General features: G+C 36.6%; 1 long non-coding RNA gene across 1 annotated transcript in view; it reads left to right on the top strand.

The window, feature by feature from the left end:
• Positions 1-782: 782 nt before the first annotated feature.
• Positions 783-21,160, top strand: part of LOC140699384 (uncharacterized) — a 33,338-nt gene continuing 12,960 nt past the window's right edge. The window contains exons 1-2 of the long non-coding RNA XR_012077547.1: positions 783-853; positions 14,727-14,947. This is a non-coding gene — a long non-coding RNA (uncharacterized lncRNA). The remainder of the gene's footprint in view (positions 854-14,726; positions 14,948-21,160) is intronic.

The raw sequence follows: 21,160 nt of genomic DNA, 5'->3' as shown, positions 1-21,160 counted from the left end.
TCATATTATACTGTTACCTCTTATGATGTAGCCATGAAAAATAGTATTAGAAACTTCTGTAGGGTGGATCCAAGCAAATGGAGGTCATCTGACTAGGAGTCAACTCCCAGATAAGAAAACCAGAGCCTGCTCAAGATATATTGCATACAACCAAGATAAGGGTTCAAGTAAGTTTTCCCAGAGGGATTTTTTAAAATAGCCATGTATCAGTGACTGCTGTGCATCGTCATTTCTTGTCTCAAATGAAGGGTGTATTTGATGAAGTACCATTCTTTGTTCCACTGCTGGATATGAGTTGTAAGGGAACAGAATTTTCAACCCTAAATATGTCTCTTTGGCATATTCATTGTTTTAAGTTGATTATTTTCTGAGAAACAGTGGGCATAAGAAAGGCTCTAAAAACCAAGTAGGAGATGCCCTTTCCTAAGAAATATTTACATTTGTAAGAGAAATCTTCATTTATAAGGGTGTCTCCCTGTCTGTACCTGGAAAAGGAGAATGACCAAATCTCTAAAAAACACTTATCAGTGGAGTAGGCATTGACTAACATCCGCATCACAAACATCATTGTTTACTGTGCTTTTCCTGGTAACCTCCCATAACTGACTCTCCTCACCCTCAACATCCTCTTCTTTTCTTTAGTTAAGAATGGTATTTAAGGTGAGGGTTTTGTCCATTTGGGTGAGTTGCTCAGTTTTCCTGGGTCTCTCCCACATATACATGTTACTAAACTTTGTTTGATATTCTCCTGTTGATCAGTTTCATGTTAATTTAATTCTTAGAGCAGCAAGAAGAACTTAGAAGGGTAGAGGAAAATGTATTCCTTCCCAACAAGGTGTTGGAATGGGTGGAGGTAAGTGAATCATCTTTTTGGGTCATGGGATTCTAGAGCATGATATCTGATATAGAGGATGCCATGAGATCCCATAACTAGAGTTGATATGATGATAGGATGAAACTTTTGGGAATTCCTTGGGGAAGATTTGGGTGTGTTTTGAGTGTAGAAGGAAGAAAAGTAAATATGACTGAGAAGGCAGACTACAATAGACTTCAAATATTCAATCCCTTCCACCCTGTGGGAGAAGAATATCCTGACCCTACACAGTTATATTTGGACATGAGATGTGCTTTGCCAGTGAAATGAAGGCAGGTATGATACTTGTGTTGGGGAAGGAAGAAATTTTCCTCTATGCTTCTAGGTTCCTCTGGCTGGTCTAAGAAATTGACATGAGACAGATTTACAGGAAGCTTCACATTTTACTTATAATAAAATCAAAACTTCTTACATGGCCTAGAAAGTCCTACATTATCTTCCCCTTTCTCTCCCTCTGATTACAAATCTTTCCATTCTCCCACATTTTTCCTGGACAAGACACACTAGGCTTTATTTATTTATTTATTTATTGTCCTTCAGAGTCACTGAATTTACTCCTACCTCAAGGACCTTGCATTTCTGCATATAGTGTTTTCTCTCCAAAACTTCACATTGCTCATTCAAGGTCAACATTAAGTTCTGAACTCAAATGTCACCTTCTCAGAAATGCCTTCCCCAAGAGCATCCTCAACCATGTTTTCTTATATTACACTCTTTCATCTTCCTCGTACGACTCAGTTATTTATCTATATGTTTATTGTTTTTCCTCCATCAACTAAAATGGAAGTTTTATGAAGACAGTGTACTTTTCTCATTTACTTTCATATATTCAGTGCCTAAAATAGTGCTTGGAATATGATAGACACTCAAATATTTATGATGGAAATTTCTCCATAAGTATGCATGCTGTATTACATTTACAAATTCCTTAAGTACAAACAATGAGAAAACAAGTACCTATTTCCTAAACTTCTGTGTTTATCAGTCTCTTGATTCATAGTGCTGTTGGCTGTGAATACACCTGCTGAGAAACAGAATAGCCAAAAATACTAAAGAAATTGCTGCATATGTTAATTTCTTTGCTAAAGATATTATTTAATGAGTAGCAATTCTATTATTTCTCAATTTCAATTAGTATTCAATAAGTATTCCAAGACATGAAACTATACTAGCAGTTTTTATTTCACTTGGTCCACAAAAATAGAATATATCTTAGAATACTAGTTTAATCTTCTTTAATAAGAGATAAAGTCAGAAAAATTCTGCTAAATTTCAAATTTGTTAATATATATCTTTAATAAAAGCTATTCAGATCATTCATCAAAAGAGAATAAGACAAGAAGTTAGGGGTAGAACAAGAAATTAAAAACCACATAAAATTACATAATTTCCCTGAAACTATAAATTGTATATAACAAATAAACGATGATGAAAATATTCTGTTTAATATGAAATTTTGCACAAAAATATTTTAAAGTACCGTAGTACTATAATTCTATTAGGGTTTATCCATTATTCTCTATTCCTGGAAAAAAAAAGCCATTTTTAATGTATTTTGCATTTGACATCTGAGAAAGGCCCAAGGTCATTTAGTAATTTGGATGTGAAAAATTATGATAAAATCAATCTTGACTTTCCCGTTGCAAAAGTTAGAATTTCACAGCAGTAAGCACACACCTTTCTTACACGTAGTAGCTGTTCAATAAATATTTGTTGAATGAAGATTAATTGAACAGTTAATGAATTACCTAAAAATCTGATTTCAGAAATTTATTTTATCCTCTTTGTGAAATCTTTGAACTAATAGCAGAGAGGGCTGTTTTCCTCAGAACAATACTAAGAAATGGAAAAAAATATCCAAATGTAGTGTCAGATGTATATCAAATCCACTTGAAGAATCAGGTTCTATGTCTCTCATGTGATTTTTAATGTGATAATAAGTAGATCTTTGTTTTATCATTCCATCTTTTTTTCCTCAGTGACTCTTGTATGTAAGTCTTTTTTTTTTCTAATTACTTTTTCAACTCACAGTACACAAAACATTTCTTTGGGGTTTAAGCCCTCTGTATACACCTTTGCTGCTACTACTCAACAAACTTCCATTGTCTCCTCTTCATTTGTTGGAGACTTTGCAGCCAGCTCACAGTCTAGTATATCTTTTTCACTCTCTCTCAGAGATTTATATTTTCATGTATATACAATCTGTTATGTTAAACTCACCTTGCTATTTCTACAACTTTTTAAATTCAGTGGCCTCACCTGTCCTCTCCATCAATCACCCATCCCATGGACCACCATCATCTAATGTGTTGTTCTAACACAAAATCTGAAACTCCAGTAGTCTTCTCCCTTACTACTATTTATTTGTCTTCCTGTCCTCTTCCTGATTTCCTACCACTCCCACACCTAACCTCATGGATTTCATAGGGACCTTTAATACTTTGACTATTGTATGAATAAGATTCTCTTTCTATGAATACCCTACACATTTTGGTGGATTTGAGGCTGCCTGGCATGTTTTTTCCCAACTCTTAACTCATTTCCCAAAGTTGAATGTGACTCAGGCCTGCCTAGTCATGGATTATCTTGGAAACAATGGTATGTTCAGAGATGGAACCTTGACTAAATCAAGGCCAATCTGAATTTCTCCCTAGCTTGAGATATGAAAGTAAGAATGAGGCATTATTTTCCACATGGGTTTCTAAGTTGGAAGAATGTAACTGTGACTGATGGTAGTAGTCATCTCTACTAGTCACAGAGGAAATCTGTTTGTAGAATGAGATATTAAACCAAAAAGTAGGAGAAAGCAGAGCTGAGAAATAATGAGATAGAGTTCTGATGTCCTGTATAAACCCTAAAGCCAGCTGTGTCTGAAATCACATTCTCCTTGGTACTTCTCTGTTATATAAACCAATAAAATCCCTTAAGCTAACTGAATTTGGTATTGATACTTTAAAGTGAGAGTGACATCTAGAGTATCATTCAAAGCATGCCTTGATCCCTAAGTCTTCTCTAAACCTTCTAGCCCACAATATATAACTCCCTCTGGGTTCCATGCATCAATTTTCTACTGACATCTTATACATAGTAACTAAGATTGTCCTCTCTTGCCCTCTCTCTGTCTTTCTTCCATATATACACCCATAGTACCTGGATTACATTCTCTTTTAGAGACACTATGTTTACTCTCTTGGTCTGTCCCAAAGTACCAGTATATGTTACTGTCAAAAGGTCAAAATATTGTTTACTTCTATTTAGGTAACAATATTTAATGAATACCTATAATCCTTAAATCAGTGTTTTAATTGCTGAGGATTTGATGTGGATTTTATATGTTTGATTTTTGTCTGTCTAACATCCCTTCCTTTGGAGAACTCCATGAGCCCTATTTCATTGTCTAGAGTCAATCTGCTCAGAACACTTGCTTTCACTGGAAGCAACCCTAGCCCAAAAGATAGGCAATGATGACTCAGGAAGTAGTCAATGGCATGAGACCTCCTCCCAGGCTATCTGAAGGCCATCTTCTTGTCTAATTGTATTGCCAGGTGTATATTTATTCATGGGGATAGTCTATACGAAAAACAAGGCCAGGTAGAGGAAGAGTCAAGAGAAGAATAAATAGAATTATATCATTTTGATACTGAACCAAACTTGGGTCTACTTGACCATGTGTGGTAAAGCAAATCTATTGACACCAGGTTGTGGTAAAGGAAAGTGTAGCATTTATTCAGGATGCCAAGCAAGGAGTCCAGGGCAGCTAGTGCTCAAAACACCCAAACTTCCAAATGAGCTTCAGGAAAGTATTTTTAAATGCCAGGTGAGAGAGTCCCAGGGTATGTGATCAGATTGTGCACAATTCTCTGATTGGCTAATGGTGTGGTTAACAGGGTGATGTCACAGGGGTTAACATTATCAGTCCTTAGGTGTCAGTAGGTCTGGGGGCCACGAGTTCATGGTCATCAAGTAGTTAAGTCTTCCATTTGGTGGGGGCTTTAGCATCTGTAAAACAACTCAGGAAATGTGCATCAGAAACTGTTATCTGGGTACTTCAGAGAGGAGCAAAAGCAGAGGATATGGGGGAGGGGTCTGTTCTAAGAAGGCCCCATGGGGTCCTGCTCAGTTACAATTTCACACACACTTAAGTCTACCCATACCAGAAACCAATTTATACACCTTGGTCTTCGCCTTAGGTGAGGTAAAATTTGTTTCTTCTATTTTCCTTCTTTCTTACAATAATTTGAGTTGTATTTCTGCTTTTCACTTACAACTGAAAGAATCCTGATTAGTATGCATGGAGCTCAAAACCTAGAACCCCTGTTCTCAAGGAAGTTCTCGACCACTGACCATGGAGGAGAAAGACCTGCATAATGTACTATGGTGCTCTATTTAATGCAGTGTGTAAAATAGATTGAGAGCCTAGAAGAATTATGTAGAACAGGTAGATAAATAGACAAAAGTTACAATAGAGGAACTATGGATAAAAGTTATAGAGGTTAGACATGAAAAAACACATAATGCATAATTAATAGTTATTGAATTAATAAATAGAACCTGGAAATTGAAGAGCGAATTATCTAGTTCACTAAATGCATAATTAATATTTATTGAATTAATAAATATAACATAGGAATTTGATTTAAGAGCAAATTATCTAGTTTTCTTTCAAGTATCATTAAACTGTTTTCACTGAGAGAAAAGAATATGGAGAAAGCACCTTCCATCATACGAGTTTTATTTACAATCTCAAGTGAGCTTGTTTAGGTCAGTGTTGTGGGCGTTAAGGAGATGTGCTACAAAGACATCAAAGTCAAGTAAATACCTCATCATGAATTACTATTTTAGTAGAAACCATTCTTGCCCTAGACAAGGTGCTCCTGGGACAGTAAAAGGCACAATGAATAATTTATCTTTGGATAACCTTGCTATATTTCTAGGTTCAAGGAACAGATAGCTTCATAAACCAGATTACCCCAAGGAACAAAACTCTGGGCACGGAGTGGGTCAAGGATAGTCCTAAGTGGGTTTCTTTTGCAGTTTCCTTGGTGTATCTTAAAAATAACAGGTTCCCCTACAGAAAATATATAGCTCTTAGTACATCCAGAGGCAGGAACAGTGATAGCTAAGGGGGAAGTCTATGTAAGCCTGTCTATTCTCGTAGGTCAAAACTAAACTAACCACCTTCACTCCTTGTTCTTTCTTCTGTATTTTCAATCTCAGAAAATGGCACCACAGTGTATTAGGCACTAGAGTTAGAATCCTGGAGGTCATTTCATCTCCTCCCATTGCCCTCCTTCCCCGTATCTGTTTTCTAACTGTGGTTTGTCCATTTCATCACATCAGCATGAAAGTGGCAGTATCTTCACCACCCACTGCTTTCCATTCCTACTTCTGTTGCCCTGATTCTGATGTCATCACCTCTCTTCTTTGCCTAATTGTATTTCCAGAGAGAAAGGTTTTGCATGAGCAAACATAGATGAGAGGGTAAATAACAAAAAACAAAAACAAAAACAGTTGTCCAGAAAGAAAACACATGTGTCAAATTGGAAAAAAAAAATAAGGTGAGGTCATGTTTTTGGTTTGGAGCTAAACTTGCCAAAGTAGGGTACAGTGAGGTAGGGTTAAGATATAAGAAGGAAACAAGCAGTAAATATTCCCTGAAGAATGCAAATATGAGGTAGCCTGGATTAATTCTGAGGCAGGTGGCATTACCTCTGGGGACATTTGTGTGACCCATATGCACATGCCTAATCAAGTCACATTCATTAGAGTGGCCTAGATAAGATGGACCTCCAGGACATTTACATCAATCTCCCCACGTCCGTGGAAATTACCACATTACTGAGAGTCTTGCCCCTCTGTTATCTGTTCATATTTTTCCCCTATTTAATACCATTAAGTGGTTTTCTAATGGCCACAATCAACATGAAAGCCACACTAATAACTGTCAACTGATCTTGATCCTTTGGTGCAAGTGAAACAGAAAAGAAGGCACCGGCAATGTCTGGGACAGTAAGTAATATCAAGCACCTTCAGTCTGTGCAACATACTATGTGTACAATCCCTATGGCTAGAATCACTGAGTCTATAAAAGAAGTAACTACACTGAATTGACCATCATCCTCCAGCTCCCTTGCATTGGACATGCAGGGCTGTTGTGTTGATATATGGCATCTCTTGGTATCCTTGCTATATTGATATCCATAATGAAAGCTCTGATTTTTTTTTCCTTCTCCTGAGACGCTATGTAATTTCTGTTGGACCACTCAGGAGAAGACTTGAGAGACGGATTGGGGAGAAATGTGTAAGTCTAACTACCTCTTCCTTCAAGATTGGAGAATCATTATACATTCTACAGTGGAAGCCATGTTAGCCCACTGAATAGGCCCAAAGGGCCCCACCCACAGGGCTCTTCAGCCTCCATTCCCCATCAGTTGAAAGAGGGTTGTCCCTGCACAGGGCCTGGCAGGATGGTGACTTTGGCACCTGAATTCAACATAATAATAAAACTTTGAGTCCCACTCCTCTGAAAGTTCCCCAGCATATTTGGATGAGTGATTATGGTCTTTGTTTTCCTTGAGGACAGAAAGACCTTGGTCTCATGACAATCATCTTTCTCCATAAAGCAGCTAAAGTTGGATTGGGGAGCAAGGGAGAGAGAAAATGGCTCTGTGCCATAAGTCTGTACTATGGTCTAAACATCTGTGCCTTCCCCAAATTTTGTATGTTGAAATCCTAATGCCCAATAGGAAGGTTTAAGAGTTATTATAAGGTATTGGGAGGTGCTCACGTCATGAAGGTGGGCCCTCATGAATGGGATTAGGGCTCTCACCATGCGAGGCCACAATCAGAAGTCTGCACCAGGAAGAGGGCCCCTCTGACGCTAGCAGACTCTTATCTCAGACTTCCAGTCTCCAGAACTGTGAAAAAATAAATTTCTGCTGTCTATAAGCCACCCAGCTTGTGGTATTTTGTTATAGCAGCCTGGACAGACTAAGAAAGCAAGGAATGTGTACTCATGGTTTTGAGCTGAGCTGGGACTGCAAATGGCTGAAGTTTTAAAACTTTCAGTACTATCTGTCCATCCAAAGCTGCACGTCAAGAGGAAAAGCCATCGTTATTGCCACCATCTGTGTCAGTTCTGGGGACTCCTGGACTCAGCAGCTGCAGCCACACTGCTTTCAGCTGGAGCTACGGTGTTTGCTCCTTCTAGCTGACTCAAGCTTGACTTAGACTTTTTGTCAAGGAGTTCACCTTAATGAAGGGCATTTGCTGTCTCACTGTCATAATAATATCTCTTAACTATCACCTAGTTTTGATATATAGACTAGAGGAGTTTTCCAGAGTAGCAGCCCTAACCACAATAACTTATCTAGATGTGTTTAGATTGTTCCTCATGCTCCAGTGGTGGCCTTCATCAGCATTATTTACCCAACTCTCCCTTAGAGCCTCAGAATATTAGATAGGTTATTTATGGATGAAGCACACCTTGTCTCAGAAAAATCTCCCTAAGAAGACCAAAGCTCCCTTAGATCACACAGGATCTCCTACCAAAAACCCTGAGACATGGTTTTAGTTAGAGAGTTCAAGGAAGGCCTCATCAAGGAGATATTTTAGAAGGATGTGATTGAAGTACAAAAATGAACCTTGTAAGTATTTGGGAGACATGTGTTCCAGGAAGGGATAGAGCAAGTTCAAGGACCCTGAGGGCAAGAGTTTGAGGGGTGTATCAGAGGAACAACAAAGAAAGTGGGACTGGAATGGTGTGAAGGAAGAGCTGTGTAAAGGGAAATTGTTAATTCCAATACAATGTCTAAAGGATGAACTATTAAAACATCATAATCATATAATTCATGATTACATTTCACTATTTATTCAAAGTCTTTTTTTAAATAAATGTTTAAAATTCTACTATTTTTTATTGAAGTATATTTAATTTGCAATGCTGTGTTAGGTTTAGTATACAGCACTGTGATTCAGTTAGATGTACATATATATTATTTTTCAGATTACTTTTCATTATAGGTTATTGTAAGATATTGAATATAGTTCCTTGTGCAAACAGTAGGTCCTTTTTGTTTATCTATAGTAATGTGCATATATTAATCTCAAACTCCTAATTTATCACCCCCTCTCACTTTCCCCTTTGGTAACCATAAAAGTTTTTATGTCCATCAAAAAGTCTTAATACTGTATATTTCCCATATTTATTCACTCATATCCTCTCACATTTACATGTTTTGCCTTCTCTCCTCCTCCTTTTCTTTCCTTTTTAAAAACTTAACTCTAAATTACAATAGTAGGGGATTACTCTTTCTTAAGTTTACTATTTATGGTGTATTTGGTCTCATATTTGCTCACAGAGTGCTAAATACACTTTGTTCTAATATTAAAACCAGAAGGCATATGCCCACTTCCTTTGAGAATGTTGAAGAAGCCGTTAGGAGATGCAAGGGTTAACGTGTGTGTGAAATCGAGAATGATTATATTGGCCGCTGAGTAAACAAAGAAAAGGAGATGGCTCTGCTCTCTTATTGTAATTGCAAATTTATTTTTTATAGTTTCTACAGTTTCTATTTTCCTTTAAACTGCCTTAATCTGTCTTCCTGCTGTGACCTATTTCCAGTAATGCATATTCAGTATAAAAATAGTAGATCAAATCATATCAGAATTCAAGCTACTCCTTGTTGAGCAGAAACATGTACTTTTACATAACACTGAAATCAATTCCCCTCATACTAATTATTTAATTTCCATAATATACTGAGAGTATTCTGCCATTAAGTGTTCACATTTAAAACTTGTTTTTTAATATTTTAATAGTTCTTCTTTTAAACAACACAGTGAGGAAATACAGTTACTATTTTATAGATCCTGCAACTGAGCTGTTGGAAAGTTAAAATATTGATCTAAGGCCATACAATGAGGTTATGTTTATGCTTATAATCAGAGTGTCATTTGATTTAACTTATCTTTGAGTTCAAATGAGTTGATGGAATGAAAAATTAATCAGTTAAACTGACAAGACCTGATTGATCAACTGTTAGGATTGATCATTCCAGGCTGCTGTTTTCTCAGATTGTGGCCCATAAACTGTCTGTGTTGGAAACTCTACAATGCTGATTAAAACATAGATTCTGCTTACCTCAAATTTACTTAAAAAAGGATTTCCAGGGCTAGGGCCCAGGGACTCTGCATTTTAAAGTATCCCAGATGATTCCTGTAGATGCTAAAGTTTGAAAAGTATAGTTGTCAGCGAAGTGCAATTAAGGTGTTTCCTGAGCATCACTTTTTAGAGAAGTAATATTATAATAAGTCCTGGCATCTAATATCCTGTCAGGTAGAAATTACTGATGCTAAGTAAGCTGTGGAGGAGTGAAGCAGAGCTTGCTAAAGGTTTAATTATGCTGGATGTTCTTTCAGACATTAAATGCAGCTCTTCAGTCTACCTGCAGAAATCTGAAAATGCTCAGATGTTTATTCTGATTTTATGTGTGTAAGAAATTGCCACCAAGCAGCCAAATTGTGGTGTACCTATATGTATATGGACAAGTAAGGAAAAATAAAAATAGGTAAACTATTCAACTTTTTGTGATTCAACTATTTAGTAAGACCAGAAAATATAAAAATCAGGAATTTTTTTTATCATTAGCAGGACAGTGGTTTAATAAATTTAGAATACTCACATACAATGGAACATCCAATCCAATTGCCCCAGTAACTGAAGAATTCTTCTGACATCTTATTGGTAGTAAGAGCGAATAACCACAGCAGCAACAGTAACACTAATGTGCACCCTGGTCTTATATGAAAAGTGCACAGCATACCTCACAATGCAGCCCATTCCTCTGTTTTACAGTTCAAATGATTAGCAAGTGCTTTGTTATATATTAACCTAAATCTAATTGCTTATGATTTTCATGGTACTCTGATGGCAAATAGAAAATGCTAATTTCCTCATCACCTCTCAGCTGGAGTATTTCCACTCATAGGCTCACTCCCACCCAATTTTCCAGACGGTGCTGATCAAGACTAGAACTATATTAACAGCTACAGTCCCCAACAAAGGGTCTAAGGTTACACTCGAAGCTGTAGCTGTGAAGTCCAGTAAGTCTGTGATGAGTCCTAGATACCCTCGGCCACTCACTCAAACCCATTATGTCCCGTCCTTTTTATCTCCACTGAAGCTTCTTGTGTCTTCGTGAGGATGTCTATTGCCTTCATACCTCTAATTCTCTCTCTCTCTCTGTTACTCTTCCTTTGTAAGTTTACTTCCCTTCTTAGCTAAACTGGACATAAACAGTGTAACAATCCTTTCCCTGACCAGGATATTCATGATTCCCTACCTTGAATCAATGCAATGATCTTTTTACCTCAGGTAAGCAATCAATGCCAATTTAGAATTCTACTGCCTAGTGCAAAAATCACTCCAATTTCCGTTCACCATAAAAATCCCTTTGTTTACTTATTTATACACTCATTCAATAAATCTTTACTGACTACCTGCTCAGTATCTACTGTGCCTGATGCAGCCCTCCATATATTTGTGGATTTCCCTGTCCATCACCTTCTTTTTCAGCCAATGAGCTAAACTTCTTTGCAAAGAACATCAGTGATAGCATGAATTCTGCTAATTCTATCCATCACCCCCAACCTATAATCATAAATTTAAATACAGTTATTTCTGTTTTTAAAATGGGAATTTGTTCCAACACAATTACTACCTTAGGAAACAATTTAAGCATAACAAATTTCATGTTTGCTAAAGCATGATTTCACCTACGAGAAACACCAGGTAAGCACAGAAAACTGCATGAGAGTTGAACTGAGCTACACTGAAATAAGCAAAACATACCCACAAACACATCTCAAACATCTACCAGCTCAGCTGCCCATGTGTGTTATCAGCCACACCCATCCACATCTGACTTTGCTACTTTCTGGCCAAAGTTAGCTAAACCTCCTTCCACCACTTCACAGTAACTCACAAGTTGCAACTTTTCCAACATCTACAAGTAAATTTCATTTTTTTCAAGGTAAAACTATCATATTTATTGTAACATCTGATGGAATGGTCAATTTTATGCGTCAGCTTGATTAGGCCACAATATTTGGTCAAACATAAGTCTGGATTTTGTTATGAAGGTGTATTTTAGATGAGATAAACATTTAAATCAGACTTAGTAAAGCAGATTATGCTTCATAACGTGGGTGGGCTCCAAACAATCAGTTGAAGGCATTAAAAGAAAACAGATTGAGGTTCCTAAGGAAGACAGAATTTGGCCTTCAGACTGTCTTTGAACTTGACCTGCGACATCAACCCTTCCCTGGTTCTCCAGCCTGCCAACCTGCCTTGATGGCGTCCATAATTGTGTAAGTCAATTCCTTAAAATCCCTCTCTTTCTCTCACTCTCTACCTAGAGAGAAGAGAGATAGAAAGACAGATAGATAAATGCCATTGGCTCTGTTTCTCTGGAGAATCCTGGCTAATAGAGCTAGTGACTTTTAGGAACATGTATGTCAGGTTATAGTGACCTGACCGCACCTCTGAACTCATTCTTACTGTTTTCCAGCCATTATCAAGAACAGGGTGCTTCTTTTTAACAGACATACTTGCTCATCTCTGTTCTATATTCCATGTTTTCCTGTTTGCACGGGAATCTTGCTATTTCACTTTTTCTTCTTTCCTATCCCGCTTCTCTTTCTTTTGCTGGTTCCTTTCCTTCATCATGTAAACTCAGATCACAAAGACCAGAAGTTGGAGAGGAATGGAGAACTATTAGGAAAGTTTTATTTTATCTTATAGAAGATAATAATGTCTCAAACTAAGACTTTAACAATGAAGTCTGGGAAAAATCTTAAGAACATGTTAAAGGTAGAATCGACAGAACTTGGCAATCAGTAAATGGCCGATTTGGGGTGAGAACAAAAATGATCCTCACTTTTCTTTCCCTTGATCATCTAGGTAAATAGTAGCGATGGTTTTACAAAAGAGGGAAGCAGGTTCATTTCAGTCATAATTTTAACACTTTTGCATGGTCTTCAAAGTCTTTCATGAATTTGTTCCCAGCTAACTTCATTCTTATCACTTCTCTTAACCACTTTTGCAGATTTCCCCTAATGAATTAAGCTTCTTCAAGACTCCTCTTCCAGGGGAGTATTTCTGCTCCAAGGGTTAGTCTGATTTGTTTATAGAATAATGCCCAGGTTGCAAATCAGGTCTCATGTCTCAGTAGAACAACTCTTACCTTTCAGATATAATTTTTATTATAACAAGTATGTTGTAATTGTTAATCAGTTTCCCTTTGAAACAATAATCATACCACATTGATCTTTGTATCCCTAGCAGCTGACTCAGTGCTTGGAACCTATTAGTTACCCAATGGATATTTAGTAAACTAAATACGTTTTTGACCCAGGTGATATGACTGTGTTCTGCCTTCACATTCCCATTTGGTCTGAATTCCAGTATTAAACTCCAGGTTGGCTGGTGGGGATGTGTTAACTTCATTTAAAAAAAAATTCTTTATCTTTAGTTCCTTAATGATCTTTCAAATGTAACACTTCAATAAATGACAAACCTACAGATCAGAGAGTCAAATTTCTTCCGAATAATATGATGGAAAGTTCTGCTTTCTCATACACTCAACACTTCCACTTTAGCAACAACTCTTTCAGTGTTGATAAGGATACCATTCAGGCACTATGTGCAGCACAGCAGATCCTGATAATGCCAATGAACTCTTCATGGATTCTTAACACAGTCCATTGGGTTTATGTGGAATCAGCATATTAGAAAACTACTGTAACATTTCATTGTAGTAATTCCCTCTCGGTTGATTCAAGAGTATATACAGCAAGATGAGATTTCCATGTGACACAATCAAGAGCCAAAATGAACTGAAAAAATCAGATGCCATATAATTTACCCAAAATCTTAAAACTCCTTAAGTTGATTACTACCTTCTTCAGCCTTTCTATTTTCTGCAATGTAAACAATAAATACTGCTTAACTACCAAATTCATCAAAACATATCTTTCATTTCTAGTTGAGTAAATTTTCTTTCTAAAGAACAGGTGCATATAATATTGAACAACAGTAACAGAAACTTGAATTCTGGTTTTACTGTTTACTAGCTGTGTGACTTTGAACAAGTTACTTAAATGCTCTGTGTCTCTTTCTTTATCAATAAAATGGGGAGAGAATACTTATTTTTAGGGTGGATAGAAAATAAAATGCAAATGTGTATCCTGAGTATCTAATACAGAGACTAATATTTATTATATATACAGTAAAATAGCAGTGCCTTTGTAATTGCTCAAAATAAAAGTACATACCATATTTGAACTCTAAAATTCATTTTAAATCATGAGGGGAGGGTATAGCTCAGTGGTAGAGTGCATGCGTGGCATGCACGAGGTCCTGGATTTAAGCCCCAGTATTGCCATTAAATAAATAAATAAATCTAATCACTCCCTCAAAAGTTAAAAATCAATGTATGTAACCTGATTTATATTTCAAATGAAAACATTATTTTGTCTCATAAAATTAACACATGCATATTAAAAAATTTTCACAGAATTCAGAAGTGAGTGAGTTGCAAGAGAAATTCCCTTCATATTATTCTCAAGATGATACCACAATTAACTATTTGCTATAAATGCTGTCAGATATTTTTATGAGTATATTTTCTGCTGAAAGGAAGCCTCATTATAGATATGTATTATTCTGTAACTGTTTTTCATTTAATTTGTGATAAAACTTTTCCTAGTTACTTAGCCATCTTTAATAACAATTGGGTATTTGTTTTTACAACATAATTCATGAAGAATTTTTGTCTTTTTTTGTAACCAGCACAAGAATTCTAGGAGAGAGAAGGGTTCCTCTGCTAAGAAAATGCCATGATAACCCCACGGCAAGATGGACGGTGGCATCCTGGGTGTTAGGCTGGCAACCCGAAGTCCAAAGGGAAGGGACATCTCCCCTCCCTGAGGAGGGAGGAGAATACGGATGTACCTGAGGGGTGAAGAGTGAAAAAGGCCAGAAGCACAGAGGAAGGAGCTAGCAGAGCTCAGGTAGGGGTGTGTGTGTGTGTGTGCACGTCTGTGTGTGTTTTGGGAGGGGTGTAGTGCACAGAGAAGACCTGCCCTCCACTGTGGAAGTGGGACAGAGAAGAAAGAGACACGTCTAATGGAATTTTTCAATGAGCCATAGGCTATGTGAGGTAAAAGTAAATACAGCATGATGAGCTTTATATGATTAATTTGTTATGGAAACTGGAAAAGGGATCTGTGAGGGGTGGGAAAAAATGATGGCCACATATATGTGTGTGGAGTGGAGAAGGGAGCTGATATCTGGATCACCAGTTAACACAGTATGACTTATTTAAATGGTGTCAAATAGATGACAGAGCAGTTTTTAAAAAGACATTAAGGGGGATACTTAAACATATATTTTTGCAATTCTCCCATTGATTCATTAGATTTATATTTTAATTTGAATATTTTAGCTAACTGATAAGTTATATGTCAAGTTATATTCCTTTCCTACTACTCAAGAATTTCTAAAGATGTTCAACCTCTTCCTTCCTATAAGAATTCCATTCTAAGTAAAAAGTCCATTTTTTGTTTCCCAAATACATCAGGAAATATTTATCTTTGAATTTCTTACTCATATTTAACCATACACTTATAAATCTAAATTTTATGAATTTCTATGAAATCTGGATTTAAATTCTACTCTTTCTTAAAACTTGAGTTTAAGATTTACTATTTCCATAAGTTTGTTACCCAAAAAGGAAATGGGAAAAAAAATGATTCCTGTCTTACCCAAAAGATAAGATTTACACATGGGAGATGGAAAGCACTGTGTAGCAAAAAGATTTTAAAAGATTTATTTAGGGGAAAAAAAAAGTATACCTCCAAGAGTGGGAAATGGGCTGATTCAAGGAGAAATCATGGTGGGTTTTGTCTCCCCTTTCTCTTATACCTTCACTTAGAGGTGGTCTCTTGATTGATTGACAGCTTTTGTCCCTGGAGTACTTAGTCATGTTGGCCCCCTTGCACATGTCCTTATGCATGGTGTACAAAGAAAAATCCATGGTGGGGGTGGCTAAACTTCAATGTTAATTATATAGTACAATGAACACTGGGTCATGTCGGGTTAAGTACTTTTTGCTACCATGCAGTCATGGCTGTTGGGTTTTAAACAGTTTCTTGCTGGCACTCATTTAGAAGAATTAAAGTCCCTTCATGCTGGAGGCAGGCATAACACCATCTTCTGGATATCCTTCCTCTCCTTCACCTATCTGCCCAGTGCCCCCACTTATCTAACTACCTAACAAGTCCATAATGACTTCCTTCTCAAATTTTTTATCACTTATCACTTGCTACCCCTTGATTTGGGATGCTTGTCGTATTCTATACATTTCCATCTGTAACTGGACCATGAAGTTAGAAATGTCATCTTGTCTACCGGATTTATTGTGGTAATCCTTCAGTGAAGTGCTACCATAAACATTTATTTTAAAATGCTCATATTTTGAATTTTATATTTAATACTTTCATATTTAAAGAATTTCAAAAAGAAACCATATCGTCAGATTGCTGAAGCATTATGATTGCCCTCAGAGGAAAATTTCTGAGTTGAGTAATAGTTTGTATTTTGTTCTACAAAATTCCTGTTATGAATTAAGGTTCTGAAAATAATAATTAAGAGACAGTTAATAATAACTGTATATTTAGTGCTTGCTATGTGCCAGAGACAATTCTTAAATCTTTATATAATTATTATATTTAATCTTTATAACAATCAGTGAGATAAGTATTAATTACCCTTTACTGAAATTTACTGTTGGCTACACTAAGGACTAAAATATTGTAAATAATATACCTAAAAACATACAGATAGTAAGTAGTAAAGTTGTGAATTAAATTCAAGAATGCTTGACTCTAGTTTTAAAACACCACTACAGATTCCAACTAAAACTTAAATTGAACTACACTTCTTAAAGATCTTGTGTTGACTCTTTCTTCAAATAATGTTTTAGATTAATTTGTCCTAATAAAATAAGAGGCTGAAGTTAGCTTTGCTCTCTGAATTAATTTAATAAAGCAATAGCCTCTTGAAAATCCTCTAAGATTTTAAATAAACTCTAGGTCAAAGGCAGACAAATTAGCATAACATTCATATTAATGTCTCTCAATGTGTGTTACTCAAGAAGCCAATGCTTTGGAATCTATGCAATGCTAGATATATTATTTTCAAAGGGGCTTTGGTTACTCATTATGGTGATGGATGACTGTGATGAAAATATCAACATATGTTCAAGGTTTTCCTTCAATGTTTCTCCCATAAGTATAACATAGTGATACAGAATGAAGATTATTTAATGACACAAGCGATGGGATTATTTGCAGTGGGTGAAAGTAAATTTGATTTTCAAATCATAAAGGATGACATTCCTCATGATATTACCTACTGATTTTATTTTACCTTGCCATTGTTAGAATTAAGAAATGCCTGCACAGACAACAACCAGTTCAATAGTTTTCAATAAATTGACTGTACTTCATTATAAAATGAATGTATACACCCAAGGGAGACAATTTTCTCAAGGAGAGACAATTTTTTTAATCCATGTGACCAATGGATTAGATGCACCAGACTTGCAGTACACAGCCTAGCAGATGTATAAAATTTGTTATTTCCACAGCTATCATACGTATACTTGAATATCTAATACACAGACACCTCAAATATGAGAAAATGAGTACAGAAGAATTCAGTCAATTTAAATATATGATTAAAAAATTTTGTAGATATAATTTTATGTACTGTGCTGTGGTCCGACTGACCTGACTACCATGCATAGTGGGTGGAACTTGAAGGTACTCAAGACAGTAGGTTGAACTAGCCACCTCTGCATTTAGTAAAGTAGAATATATTTTATATTAACAAATATTATTTTTCTAAGTGATACATAAAATTCAGTTGCAAGGGAGAGTAACAAGAGCGAGAAAGTGGCAGAACCAGCATTTGCAGCATGGCTTCAAGTTCCACACTTGTGAGCGCTCTGCTGCTGCCCTCCGACCGGAATAAATTTAACTATTGTTCACAGCACTAGGCTGTCCTGTATGCTCAAATCATTCAGCCCTCTGCTCATTAGACTCAGAATCTGTCTCTCTCAACCTAATTGTCAGCAAATTCCTAATTGAAAATCCTGTGTCCCAGCCCCTGTTCTTGCACAGCAAGTTTTCTGGGATATTGGATTGTGGGAAAAGGCAAACCATCTCTAAATGAGATTCTTGGACCACAACTTTGGTTAGATTGGAGGCTGGTCAGAGACTCCCTCGAAATGCCAAGTTCATCTTGGAGTAATCAGTTAGAATGTGAGGACTGGTAGGAAGAGTTATCTAGTGGTTGGGCTGCAGTTGCTGACTTTGCCACTTTCTAACTGTGTGATCTCTGAGAAGGTAACATTTCCTCCCTTGGCCACAGTCACAAGTAAAGTGTATGGTCCAGTATCCGATATGGATTAAAATGACAGCTTTTGTTCCTCAAAGAGTCTCTGTGCTAACAAGACTGACCTAGGACCAAATTAAGAGTAACCCTAAGTCCTTATCGTAGTCACATGTCTAATAATTTGAGGATGGACTGATACAGAAATCTCTCATTTTTCTTATCAAAAGAAAAATTAAAAAAATTATCCCCTAAAGAATTATAAATCTGTGATATTAATTTTTTGAACAAAAGAATTTACAAGAGAAATATTTACTTTTTAAGCACAAGGGAAACCATGACATAAATCCATGAAATGTACAAGTTTGTTGAAAAATCCTTACTGAGAGCATTTCTCTCTGACATTTTGAATTCATGTTAAATGTATTTTCTATCTATAAACAGGAAGCAGTTGTTTAGCCAGGTTTTTCACAAAATGCTGCAGAAAAAGAAACTGTTTGTTCCTTGTGAAAGGAAATGTTAAATATAGTCACTAAGATGAGTCCTGGATCAATACATCTATATAGTTCAGGTTTCCTGATTTCCAGAAAGATGTGAAGCCTGAAGGAAACTAATACATAATTGAAGTTATAAAAAGAAGCCATTGTTACTTAGGGGCATTTTCCTCAGAAAAATATTTTTCCCTCTCCCACAAATCATGCCTACTATACAGTTCTGAAAAGGAGCTTTTGCCAGAATATCCTGATGATCAATTTCTCTCTAAAGACCTTTCCCCACCCTTCATTCCTATTAGAAACTGTGATGGTTAATTTTATGTGTTAACTCGACCAGGCCACAGGGACCCCAGACATTTGGTCAAACATTATTCTGAGTGTGTCTGTGAGGATGTTTTAGCCGAGATTAATATCTGAATCAGTAGCCTGAGAATATCGAGATTCCTCTCCTCCCCAACATGAGTGGTCTTCATCGAATCTGTTGAAGGCCTGAATGGAACAAAAAGGCTGACCCTCCTTGCAAGGGAGGGGATTCCTCCTGCCAGACTACATGAACTGGGACACTGATCTCTTTCTCTCTTTGGTCTTGAACTGAAATATCACCTCTTCTTGGGTCTTGAGCCTGTCAGCTTTCAAACTAGAACCTCTGCTCTCCTGGTTCTCAAGACTTTGGACTCAAACTGGAACTACCCTGTTGGTTCTCTTGGGTCTCCAGCTTATCAACTACAGATTTGGGGATTTCTCAGTTTCCACAGTCATGTGAACTACCTTATAATATATACTTTTACTATATATATATATATATATATATATATATATATATATATATATACACACACACATGTTTTCTTATATAGTGATTTAAGGAAATAATAATATAGTCCTTATAGCTCATATTTTACATATTTTTCTTCATATATATGTATATTTCCTGTTGGTTCTTTTCTCTGTTTCTCTATAACACAGTAAGTTATAGATGCATTTAAGTAAATGTAGCTACATACCAGATCAGTTCCCTTTCATAAAATAACTTGAGAGAAAACAGCAGCCTGTTCCCAAATATGAGTTTAGTTAATTTGGATATTTATCCAATAATGTGATCTTTACTTGGGAAAGAACAGTCTAGTTTAGAAAATAATGCACTTAACTCTATCTCTATGTAGAGATTTTATTGAAAGATTGGGTTCTTCTCGTCACCCTACTTGAATCAGTTTTTCTCTCTCTTCTCTATCAAACTTAAGAGTCTTCAGAAGTTGCAAAAAAGGTTTTACTGTTAACCCAAGAAAAACAGAGTTTTGCTCTAATATACTTAAAAGCTTTTAGAATTTTATTAATTCTCTGCTCTACCTGTATTACTACAGATTGGCAGCTAGAGTTCAATAGTTACTGAGCCCTCCTAACTTACATGTAACGGTCTATTCTAGAAAATGGGAAAATAAAGAGAAGTCAGACAGAGTCCCTACATTCAGGGGGTGTGTTAGTCAGTGTTCTCTAGAGAAACAGAACCAATAGGTTATTTACTCATTGACTGATTGATTGATCATGAGGACTGGCTCATGCAATTATGGAAGCTGAGAAGTTGCACCATCTGCCATTTGCATCTGGAGATGCATTCAGTGGTGTAATTCAGTCCAAGTATGAAGACCTGAGAACTAGGGGCATCTACAGTGTAAGCCCCAGTCTGAGGGCAGGAGAGAATAAGATGCAATGTCTCAGATCAAATAGCAGGGCTGGAAAAAAGGATATGAATTCCTCCTTCCCCTGCCTTCGGTGCCTTTCTAACCCTCAACAGATTGAATGATGGCCACCATACTTGGAGAGGGCAATCTACTTCACCAAGTCCACTGATTCACATGCTAATCTCATCTGGAAACACCCTCACAAACACACCCAGAAGTAATATTTAATCTAAGCAGCCTGTGGCCAGTCAAGCTGACACATAAAATCAACCATCATAAGGGGCTGAAATAACTTATCACCTAGTCTCTCCTCTCTCTCTTGTTTTTATTAATTCATTTGCTTGCTTTGTTGAGACAAGTGTAATAAGTGAGTTTTTCCAAATTCACGGTAAGTAAACAGAGCCCTATTTGACAGTGAATCTTAAAGAATCTTAAAGGAAGACAGTAAAGAGTTTGTTCCTGAATTGACCTTGCCACCTGCCAACTGTAGAATATGTCTGCAATGACCTGGGAAAAATGCATGCACCTCGTAGACAATGACCTTCCCACAGGGGTCAATGGCAGCAAGGGTTTTTCCTAGCTTTTTCATCAGTAGATATGAACAAATGGGAAAGAAAAACTAAGCTGAATTTGTCTTTAAACCATAAAGGCTTAT

The sequence above is a fragment of the Vicugna pacos genome, chromosome 1, assembly GCF_048564905.1.
Source record: "Vicugna pacos chromosome 1, VicPac4, whole genome shotgun sequence".
In the NCBI taxonomy this organism is placed as follows: Eukaryota; Metazoa; Chordata; class Mammalia; order Artiodactyla; family Camelidae; genus Vicugna; species Vicugna pacos.
This window is presented reverse-complemented; position numbering and strand designations above follow the sequence as displayed.